Consider the following 8942-nt stretch of genomic DNA (forward strand, 5'->3'; position numbering starts at 1 on the left):
AATTTTATCCATAATGGTTTCATCAAATTCTTTCTATTTGAGGCAGAAATATAGGGAGAGGACAATGCTAGCCAAAGGCACTCAAGAGTCATTAATGAAAATGATTAAATATGATATGGTTATAATCATGCATGATTGTTTAATGTTGCATGGAAATTATAGGAAAATGAATATCAAATTTTCAATTGGTTAATGGTAAATGTTTTACTATAAAGTTGAAATTTCAACAATATAAACGATACATCTGATGTAAAAATGAATATGAAACATTTTTTATTCACATAAATTTCAATTATGTTATTTTATTTATTTAAACTTGCATATGTACAATGTTCATATGTGTTTTCCTAATGTAATCTCATCCACTATTTCAAAGTGTGGTACTTGTAATTGCACCTACACCCATATCCATATGCCCTCACAACTTACCCCCAAACCTCGCTATTGTCCATTAGGGTTGGATAATTCTTAGAGATTGAAGGGTGTGAGAAAAAGGTGCTAGTCTTGTTGTAACTCGTTTTCACTAACTTAGATCCAAGCTTGGTTTTAATAGCAATATATCTTTTATATGGTTTGTCCAAAGAATCCACTTCATAAGTACTACTTTCATTTTAAATACTAAGAAGTAATTTGAAAAGAAGCTTGATCCAATGCTTAAACCAATTTTGAAAAATGTAAATTCCTTTATATTTTTAAATGTCTTCCCTACTAAAATAGAGAATTTTTTTTTTAAACAAAGCTTTTGCATAACAACTACTACAAACTAGCAATTTCCCTAAAGGTGAAAAGATACAAGATATTAACCAGAGAGGTCTTAAATCCAGTGAAAAGATACACTCTAGGAATAGAAGGGGCATGTATTTTTGCTCTAATACCATGTAGGTGTAGAAAAAGACACCCAAGGATTACACTGCATAATCAACATTTCAACATTTCTACTAAGAGAGAAAATGGAAAAAATGAACCAAGTTTCTTTATTACTTGAAAAATGGACTATACATCATTCTTATTTATTATAGCAAAAGAAGCTTCTTATTTATAGTAGCAAAAGAAGCTTTTAGCAATTGCGAGAAGAGAAACTTCACAATCTAACAATTAAGATTTATACATAAGCTTGCAAGCTTAAAACGGTTATTTTATTAGAACTCTAGCATATTTTTCATCATTTCACATATTTAGTCAAACTAAAATGCACATAATATGTACTTTGACTTTCATTACTTATTCATGAAAACCATTTAGAGTTGTTTATTTTTTTATAACTTTTTAATGTTAATGTGAAAATATGTTTTACTACAAATATTAATTCTAAAAAATTTCCTGCATAAATAAATATTATTTAAAAAAGAAAAACCATTTATAAAGCACCTAATTCTTACCAAATTTAATAGAAAAAATAAAACAATACAAAGATGTGCATTATTCAAATTAATATCATTCAAATAATTGTGACAAATAAATTACCCACAAAATAGATGTGAGTCAAAAGTCAAAGAAATAGATCCAAGTCAAAAAAAAGATTGTGCTATGTGGTGCAACCCTCAACTTTTAAGCGTATTTCTTTAAGCAACTTCCAAAATAAATAAATAATAGAGACAGCTTTTATTTTCATAACATGGTTCTTTAGAAACAAAATAGTTAACTCAGAACTGCTCATGCATTTACCTCTCTAACCATATGGTGAGGAGGGCAGTTAATAAATTCAATACCAAATTATGTTCTCATATATTTTAAAAAGAGTATCCAAGTTAATTCGATACCAAATTATGTTCTCATGTATTTTAAAATGAGTACACAAGTTCCAAGATAGAGAGTTTTACATGTAAGGAGGATAGTTATCGCAAACATAAGATCATTAACAATTTTTCCAAAAAATAAAAGAAATGGTACTAACAATTGTATAGTGGCATTCAAACTGTACATAGCAATATTGAGGCCGAGACCTATTGAACAGCTAAATGACATAGGTACATAGACATGTATATTTCAGTTTCTCATTGAAATATCAAATATAAGTTTTTTACTTTGAAGAATAAAGTTCCTCTAAGAAACAAAATTGGGTTTAATGGAGTCCCAAATTTATAAGTACCATGCATCTGGTTACAAAAACAACTCCTGCCAAAACTCTGAATTATATGTAAGGTCCTCTCAGTGGAATATATCGACTCCTAAAATTGAGTTGCAGAAAGGTCATAAAGAAATAAATGATCAGCTAATGGCTATGCCTTGGCTATATTTAATCACAAAAATATTCTGGAAACGATTAAATTGATCATTGTAGATGAAGGCTGGAGCAATTGGCCTTCTATATGGCCAGAATTTGCACTCATGTGACCCTGACTTCATATTTGCATTCTCATGGAATCATGTTTGCATAGGACCAACCACCTACTATGTGGAGGTATTCCAACCTAGCTAAACGCAATATAAAGGTTTCCTCTAGGGTTTTGCCTCTGAGGGCAAGTACATTATTATTGGAGAGCATACCTATCTCGATTTTAGCTTTTCTTCTTCAGAATAGTACATACGCTCTTGAACACAAGTAGTCATAAACCATGGCATGGCATGTTTCACCATTGCAGTAATCGCATCTCTATTTAGCCAAGGCATGGAGGTGAAGAAATATACAACCAACATGAACGTTCATCTTTGATCATTCTCTGGGTTCTTTCTCTTATACACTTTCACAATGGTATTTCATCGCTGAGGTAGGAACTTGACGTAACCAATAGAGACATGCTAAATGGACTTGTATTCAATATATGTTACAAGTGTTCTTTATTTATATGAAGATTTACAATGATTGTGAAATTTTCTTGATTTATAGGAAATACAAGTAACATAATAAAAAAAAAAGAGTTTAACAACGTGATTAAATTACATCAAAATGATTAATCAGAACTCGATTTCCTCAAAATATGCTTCAGTTGAACAACGTGGCATTCAATAGCCCTTTCAAAAACACCTGGCTGTCATTATCTCACATTGTTGTGAAAAGGTCACTATTAAAAGGCAAAATTTTCTTGATTTATAGGAAATACAAGTAACATAATAAACAAAAAAGAGTTCAACAACGTGATTAAATTACATCAAAATGATTAATCAGAACTCGATTTCCTCAAAATATGCTTCAGTTGAACAACGTGGCATTCAATAGCCCTTTCAAAAACACCTGGCTGTCATTGTCTCACATTGTTGTGAAAAGGTCACTATTAAAAGGCAAAAACAAATGGAAAAAATGAATTCATCGAGGAAAACCTTTGAGAAATGAGCATCTTACTAAAATGAGTGAAAGTTTAAGTATCTGCTCCGAGGATTAGCTCATCTGGTCGAATCCCTGTGGTTAAGCATCTCTGTCATTGAGAGGTCTCTGGAGGATTAGCTCAACTGGTCAAATCCCTGTGGTTAAGCATCTCTGCCATTGAAAAGTCTCGGGTTCAATTTCTCTCTAACACTCTCGGGGTCAGATTTTGTGTTTGAGTCAGCAGGAAGTGATCCCAGGTGGCTCTACCTGGAACTATATTCCATGGATGTAGCGAGTCACCAATATCTGGAAACCGTGAACCACATAGTAGAGTGAAAGTTCAAGTATAGAGCAACAAACTGTTATTTAAGCAAATAATCTGACCTCCAGCATTGGCTACATCCTATATGGCAGAACCAAAATAACATATCGTTATACATCTACTCATTAAGATAACAAGCAGAGTATGTTACCAAGTGAAAGGCCAATGCTACTTTTATTAAGGAATCAAACTACAGCGTAAAAGATTCAAAAGTAGAAGAAAAACGCACCATACTAAGTTTCTAACCCTCCCACATTTGGAGATAGGGAGGAGAACCTGAAAATACTATATCAATACCAAAACATACAGACCTTCTAATACCAAAATATAACAAATTTTCTAACACAGTTCACCGTCAATATATAATTAACATGATTGCATTTCAGTATGATAACTCGTAAATTCAAGTCACCTTTGACAATTGAGCAAAAAGCATAAAATGTAATCGCTCAAAGTCAAGGACTTCCTTTATGATGCGAGCTTTCCAGATACATATATCAGTAGAGCTGCTTTAAAAGGGAATAATGAAATCAGCTACTGTCGTTGCTTTTCTACTCACAAACCACTATTTTGAAAAGGTAATTGATCTTACAAAGAAAAATACCAGGAAACCTCCTCATTAGCCGGATTGTCAATTTTCCTACACTAAGATCTCTGAACTGAAAGGTGTTATTGAGAAAGAAACAGATACTACACAGAAAGCCAACAGGAAGCATTCCCATTTGTTGACTGCACATGCTCCATTAACAGGACTGCATTTTAGAAAGTAATCCGCTAGATCATCTTTGACAATGAAGTAAATGAGAAACACATGAACATGATTAGTTTGAAATATGATTGTTCAACAGGCAAGCACCTTGACGATGCAAATTTTTCAGCTAGCTATTTCAGTAAAGTTGAAAAGAATGGTAGTTTTGGAGAGAAATGTGAAGGGGCAATATCATGAATTGCCCATTGAAACAATTCCCACAAATGAATTTTATACAAATGACAAGGAGCTTTCCTGATGCTACTACTAGCCTACCTACAAAGTCTGCATGAGCAAAGCTATAAAAATGCAAAATTCCTCTTAAAGCTTGGGATGTGGCACAGTTTGGAAATTCAAAGGCTGGATACACAGTTTGAAGATGCAATAGTCTGGAAGTGCGGAAAACTAAAAATAAAAGCTAAACCATGTGAGAAACCATGAAATGGGGACCAATAAAAAATACCAATATTGCAGAACTCCAAAGTGCACACATATCTAGAAGATACATGCAGATCTGAGGTTGAACTGCATGTATTAGACTTTCAACTCATTTTGTTGGTTGCTCATTCTATCATCAATTTTACTGGATATTGATCAATGCAATCAGCCCAAGGACTATCAGTGGGTGATTTCATTGTTTGAATTGCTTTCCAAACAGCACTGTTGCACTTGAATCCACTTCCAAATGCAATCTACCAAATCTGATTGCCTGTTCGCATACGTCCTTTGGCCTCAATGTAACTGAGCTCATACCAAATTGAGCTTGAGGAAGTGTTGCCAAAGCGATGCAGAGTCATCCTCGAAGTCTCTACATTATTGGCTTGAGATGCAAGTTCTTCTTAAGCTCATCAATCACTGCTCTTCCTCCAGCATGAATACAGAAATGCTCAAATGCAAGCTTAAAATCTGGAATATGGGGTTTGATCTTCATACTGAAGACCTTTGTTCCAACAAGGGTGGCAAAGAAAAGTAATTTCTCGTTGATGGGAAGAACAAGAGGTCCCAGAGTTGTGATATTAGTCTTCAATGCTCCTCATGCTATGGCCATAAGTTCTTTGGATAATGACACACCAAGCTTGCCAGCTTCATCTTGCTCTTGATAAACATAGTTGAATTCTTTATCATCTGCTCCTTTATGAGTTTTCGCAACATGGACAAGCTTGTACTTTGCACGCTGGCGGTCAGAGCGCTTATTTGAAAGAACTGTAGATCCCCCAACACGAAACAAGCAATTGGTATCAACATTGACTTTTTGTTGCCAAAATACCAATTCTAAGTAATGTTTTCTATGCTCACAACTATTGCATATGTGCTTCTATGAATTTGTAACAAATCCTTGGCAAGATCAATGGAAACAACTCCTGCACTACAACCCATTCCACCTAAATAGAAGCTTTGAATGTTCCCTCTCAACTTATACCTATTCACAATCATAGCAGAGTGTGAAGGAGTTGGATTGAATAGACTGCAGTTCACCACAAGAATCCCAATATCCTTGGGTTTCAACCCTGTTTTCTTAAAAAGATTGTCTAGGGCACCAAACATGACCTGCTCGGCCTCTTCTCGTGCTATGGCCATGGAGGGCCGAGGGGGAATATAATGCACTACAGCAGGAAGTTAAGTGTTGTCTCCTAAACCCGATCGTTCTAGTATCTTTGCCCAGAATTCCAAGGATGAATCTTGAAAATATCTCGAAAGCTCAGAGTGTTCCATAAAGCATTGGAAGCTCACTTTGAGGCTTTCAGGGGGCTTGTAGCAGGAGTAATCCACAGGAGACACAGGTCGAGGGCGAGACATCATATAGACTGTGCACCCAAAAACAAGAATGGCCAAACAGACAAGAACACTCACGAGATTGAACTGTAAATGGATCCAGAGCTGCCAAATATCTTCCGGGTTCATTCGTCCCACTTCAAGAAGCATACCCACCATGAGAGGGATCAAGAGCAAAGTCAGGAGATGGGTTATAAGATAATGATAGCCGAGTTTGACATATTTCATATTGACACTTTGGAGGAAATCAGGAAGTATACGTGATGGACTGATCTAGACAGCCACTACATTAGAGTCGTGATGGTTGGTTTGGCTTGATGGGTGGTCAGTTTGACCCATTTTGGTATTAGGGTTCAATCAACCCGGGTCTAGAGAAAAACAAATGGGGACCAAGAGAGTCTCAGGTATAAAATTAAAAACTAAGCTATAAATCTAAGATTTAAGAGGACTGAAAAAAATCTGTTAAAAACAAAACAGAGGATTCCTACCTTGGGCCAAAAAGTTTGAGGCTAAGTGATGCCTGTAAGAAGACAAAAATGATCCCAAATAAACTCTATGGCTACCAATGTCCACTAATTTTCCGTCAAAATCATGCAACCAGAATGGCCAATTTTGACGACTCCACCTATGCAAATCTTTCTTTCTTGCATGAATGTTGTGGCAGCTCAAAACAACAACACCTCAATTCAGTCATTGAATCCTAGAAAACAGCCATATATATCATAGCGATCAAGGATTTGAATTGAAGAATCAAATTGCAGAGTCAAGAGTCTGAGTAAGGAAATTACATAAGAAGCATAGTACTTTAAAAAAGAAAGCAAGTCACCATAAACATAAACTCTAGAAAATATCAACATGATAAAAAGGGGAAAAGAAGAAAAAAACTGGATAGCAAATCAGGACAAGATCTAGCTTACAATACCATCCAGCAGTATGTCCCAGTTTCTGGAGTCATGCCCTCCGTTTGCACTTCAATTCTAGCAACCCCAAAATCCGCAATCTTGACAGACTTGTCTGTAGCTATGAGCAAATTATCAAACTTCAGATCCCTATGAATAAACCCAAGACTCTGCAGATACTCCATGCCCCTTGCCATAGACTACCTCACAGAACCCCCCTTGGTATACTTTGTAACAATACACCAAACCATAGGTTTCTTACAAACCCCTATGAATCTCACCACATTTTGATGCCTCAGAGTGGCTATCATCTTGAATTCTTGTGTGAATTGTTGCTCCAAGATTTGGGCTTTCTTTGTATTATCCTCCGACCTCTCAAGGATCTTCACTACAACATCCTCGCAATTGTAGGTACCTTAAAGAAAATTTACCAAATGCCCCTTGTGCAAAAGGAGGACGGTTTTGAGTTTTCTTAAGTCAATGGTCCACTCATCATATTCCTCAAGACCATTAGTAGCGCACCTGTCATCCATAAGTGCATGTGGAGGGACATATTCTCCAAGGGTATGAGCAACTATGTTGTTATGGGCCACACTATGGGCTACGGATCTGCCATGGGTTCTTGTCCTGGTTCTCAAATCAGGATACATTAATATCGTTATTCTTGAATTGTTTGAGCCAACATTGTTGTCCATTTCTGTCCATAATGGACATGGACACAGAGCCAACATTGTTGTCCATTACTATTCTGCAAGCTTCCCACACTCTCCACAAACATGCCCTTCTCCAAGCCTATGATAAAACCCCTCAGTGAAATCATATTCCATTGTTCTATAATGTTCTCCTTCTATCAATTCTCAGATAATTTGTTTACCCCCACCCCCAACATGATCATTTGTAGTTTACGGTCCGTCAATCTATTAAACCCAACCTTAAAAAACACATTTTACCACCATCAAAATGCAAAGAGCTACACTATACCCACAAGATTTATTTGCAGATAAATTGAAACAAGCATAGACAATGTCTAGTTCTGCAATACATAGGCATGTCTAATCCAAAAACTATCGGCTATATTTAATCAAACCTGGCGTTGTTGAGCTCCTAGGATTAAGAAAACCCACGGTTCTCTGTGTGGGTATCGTTAAAAGTAGTGGATCCAGGAACCCAAATGAGAGTTCGCCACAAAAATTGACCAAAGATAATGATTGAGGCTTTCACATTGGAAATACTTGCTCCACAAGGATGGAAGACGACGACCATGACCAACTGGGACCGTCTCTCCTCCTCTTGTTGCTTCGGCTTTGTGGAACGTCACCGGGTTGAGAGCTTCCAAGGGCGAAGGATTGATTTTCTGCAGACGGGAATTGGGAGGCTGGGGGCGGTGACAGAGGCGGTTCCAAGTAACAGAGAATGGAGGACTTGAAGCGCTACGCTGCAGATCGCCCTCCTTTGTCCCCAGTACCATAACAAAAAAATGAATGGATTGTTGCCACATGTTGAAAAATAATTGGTTGGAGGAAGACGAAAATGGAGGGATGGGATTGGCTAGGATGAGCAGTGTTTGCCCAGCTAACTTCATAGAGGGATCATAGAGGGAACACCTTCGGTGTAATTACAGAAGAGAGGCCCTGAAGATTTCAACTTTGAAGGCCCAAACATGCATTATCCCTAGTTGTAGGGCTGAAGGGCCTTAAGCTCCCCTTTTTCTTCGTGGTCACACTCGCCATTCTTTACACCTTTCTATACAATGCTTGAGGACGAGGTGGACTTCTCAGAAGACCCCCTTGAGGAGACATATTAACATCCCTGCCTCTGACTTTACAACTTGGGATGGAACTTGGAGGCTAGCACACACTTCAAGTTATCTGGCCTATCAGAGAAACAAGCATCGTTGGTCTCTACAAGGGAAGGACAAGGGGAGCAGCAAGAGGTATTTTCCTCCCCTGCCACACC

At 37.0% G+C, this 8942-nt stretch overlaps 2 pseudogenes; both read right to left on the reverse strand.

The window, feature by feature from the left end:
• Window positions 1–3421: 3421 nt before the first annotated feature.
• On the reverse strand, window positions 3422–6692 carry LOC149189481 (3-ketoacyl-CoA synthase 4 pseudogene; annotated as a pseudogene).
• A 286-nt stretch (window positions 6693–6978) lies between these two features.
• On the reverse strand, window positions 6979–8069 carry LOC149189482 (serine/threonine-protein kinase STY13 pseudogene; annotated as a pseudogene).
• Between the last annotated feature and the right edge of the window lie 873 nt (window positions 8070–8942).

This window comes from Pinus tabuliformis, chromosome 3_1, assembly GCF_031772625.1.
Source record: "Pinus tabuliformis cultivar Carrire ecotype Pingquan chromosome 3_1, CPIR1, whole genome shotgun sequence".
In the NCBI taxonomy this organism is placed as follows: Eukaryota; Viridiplantae; Streptophyta; class Pinopsida; order Pinales; family Pinaceae; genus Pinus; species Pinus tabuliformis.